The sequence below is a fragment of the Myotis brandtii genome, unplaced genomic scaffold (assembly GCF_000412655.1).
Source record: "Myotis brandtii unplaced genomic scaffold, ASM41265v1 scaffold627, whole genome shotgun sequence".
NCBI lineage: Eukaryota > Metazoa > Chordata > Mammalia > Chiroptera > Vespertilionidae > Myotis > Myotis brandtii.
In genome coordinates, this window is record NW_005370397.1 from 154,056 (window position 1) to 157,332 (window position 3,277).

A 3,277-nucleotide genomic window follows, 5' to 3' on the forward strand; every position below is an offset into this window, starting at 1 on the left:
TGGCCACTCATGTATATCCTGTTCCTATATAATAAAAGGCTAATATGCAAATTGTCCCCTAGACCCGGAGTTCAACTGGAAGTTCAACCAGGGGGTGGGGCCGGCCAGCCAACCGTCCATGATTCCTCCCCCAGGCCAGCCTGGCCCAATCAGCCCCAGTTGGGGCAGGCCAGCCAGACCCCACCTGTACATGAATTCATGCACCGGGCCTCTAATATATATTTATATAGAGAGAGGGAGGGAGAGAGAGAGAGAGAGAGAGAGAGAGAGAGAGAGAGAGAATTTCTAGGGCTAGGACTTAAAACTAAATTTAATCCAAGTCATAAGGACACTCGGTTTTATAACCAACAAACCTAGATGTCACCAGCCAATCAGCGACCTCACACACTGATGTTCTCATAGCAGATAGAAGCACTTGTTGGTCTTTTGGCTCTAAAACACTTACTGCATTTCCCTTCTCCTGAACCTGACCCCCAGGACCTCAAATCTCAGCTAGATTGGGTACCTTGCTCCAGAGTATAAGTCTCCCACCCTGGGGTCTCTTATTAGTCTTTATATATTCAGCTAAAAATTGAGGGTTCTGTTACTGTGGATGAAGAATATAATGGCTATTGAGGGACTAATCATAGTTTCCATCACAGCTATAAATTGAAGAAGCCAAGGAAATCACAAGGAGAAACTTATAGGTTAGAAGAGACCAAATGTAACTACTAAATGTGATGTGTGAATTTTGATTGGCCATTGGATCATTTAAAAAAAAAAAATCAGCCTGGCCGGTGTGGCACAGTGTTTGAGCATCAATCTATGAACCAGGAGGTCCTGGTTTGATTCCCTGTCGAGATATATGCTTGGGTTGAGGGCCCGATCCCCAGTGTGGGACGTGCAGGAGGCAGCCGATCAATAATTCTCTCTCATCATTGATGTTTCCATCTCTCTCTCTCTCACTTCCTCTCTGAAGTCAATTTTAAAAAATTGTTTTTTAAAGATCAGTTTTAAAAATTCACTTTGGGTCAATTTAGACTGTATATGAAATGGTTTTATAGAATTAGTGTTACTTTTCTTTTTTTTAAAATATATTTTACTGATTTTTTACAGAGAGGAAGGGAGAGAGATAGAGAGTTAGAAACATCGATGAGAGAGAAACATCGATCAGCTGCCTCCTGCACATCTCCTACTGGGGATGTGCCCGCAACCCAGGTACATGCCCTTGACCGGAATCGAACCTGGGACCTTTCAGTCCGCAGGCCGACGCTCTATCCACTGAGCCAAACCGGCTTCGGCAGTGTTACTTTTCTTAGGTGAGACAACATACTGGGCTTAGTAGAAAAATATCCTCATCTTAGGAGACACATGCTGACATGTTTAGGATTGTCATGATGTCAATTTTCAAATGATTCAGAAAAATAAAAATATTAAACGCTGGCCAAACCAGATAAAAGACACATGGATGTTCATTGTGTTATTCTTTCCACTTTTCTGTGAGTTTGAAATTTTTCTCAATAAAATGTCTGGGAAAAGTTTCCATGTACAATGGCCTGTGGGCGAATTCATGTCAATGAGTCAGAGCGAGACATCTCGTCTAGATAGCTGTCCTGTTCTAGAGAATTATAAATAGCTTTTGCAGGCTAATAAAGTGCTGCCGTGGGCACTATCTCCTACAATCCTGATGTGAATGACCCTTGCATGGGAGGTTTTATTGCTTGACTGTGTGGCCCAGGTGCAGAGTCGACAGCTCTGGCCTGTGCTGGACTCCGAGCCTCCTAGGTCTTCCTTGCTCCCAGCAGCCAGTGCAGTTATAGGCACCTGGCAGGTTCTCCTTGAACATTTGTCTACAAATATAACAGAAGAGCCCTGGCCAGTTTGACTCAGTGGATAGAGCATCAGCCTGCAGACTGAAGGGTCCCAGGTTTGATCCAAGTCAAGGGCATGTACCTTGGTTGCAGGTACACCCAGTAGTGGGTGTGCAGGAGACAGCTGATCGATGTTACGCTCCCATCGATGTTTCTAACTCTCTATCCCTTTCCCTTCCTCTCTGTAAAAAAAATCAAATATATATATAACAGGAGAGCCCCACCAACACTCTTCTAGAAGGAAACATGAGCTTGCTATTTGCAGAACCCAGGGGGAAAATTTGGAGGACAATTTAAAACCCGAGAATGGAGAGCTATATATAAGAGGTCAATAAGCTTAGCATAAGCTTGAAGAAATTAATATCAATGAGCATCTTTATGCAAAAGCAGTCCCTATTGTGTAGAGGAATATATAACAACTAATCCACTCGACCTCCTATAATGTGTAGATCAATCACCCTAACTTTTGGGTTGATTCTTTAGATAAATGTTTTTCAATTTCCTTGTTATACTTTTATATTATACTAGAGGCCTGTTGCACGAAGAGATTCGTGCAATAGGCCTTCCCTTCCCTTGGCTGCTGGCACCAGTTTTCCTCTGGCACCCGGGACCCAGGCCTTCGCTCTGGCTGGGCTCCGGCCAGAGCCCCCCACCCCTCAGCCGTCAGGTTTTGTTGCTTTGCTGATCCTGGGGCTGTGAGGCCTCGCTGCTCGGCAGGCTTCGGGTATGTTTGGCTTTGCTCCACTGCTTGGAGCCTAGTATGCAAATTAACTGCCATCTTTGTTGGTGGTTAATTTGCATATCTCCCTGATTAGCCAATGGGAAGCATAGCGAAGGTAAGGTCAATTACCCTTTTTGTCTTTTATTAGATAGGATATACTAGAGGCCCGGTGCATGGATTTGTGCACATTGAAAGGACATTAACTAGAAGGTGGCTCGCGGGAAGGGACTGGGCAAGATGGGCCAGACATGCCCTGAAGCCAATCTCCCTCGGTCCCTCCCTGGCTGGCCACACGTGGGGCAGTGCCGGGGCTCGAAAGCTGTCTGCGGAGTGAGCGGGGTCCCTCTGGAAAGTGGGGTTCCTCGGTCTGGCCTGCGGGGATGGAGCCAAAACTGGTAGTCTGACATCCCCCAAGGAGTCCTGGAGTGCAAGAGGGCACTCTGCAAAATTGCTGTCACTCGGCAGCTCCTGCATTGAGCATCTGCCCCCTGGTGGTCACTGCACATCATAGCTACTGGTTGGACGGCCGCTTAGGCTTTTATATATAGAGACTAAAGGCCCAGTGCACAAAAATTTGTGCACTCGGGAGGGTCCCTCAGCCTGGCCTGTGCCCTCTCGCAGTCTGGCACCCCTCGGAGGATGACCACCTGCTGGCTTAGGCCCACTCCCTAAGGGATTGGGCCTAATCTGGCAGTCAGACATCCCT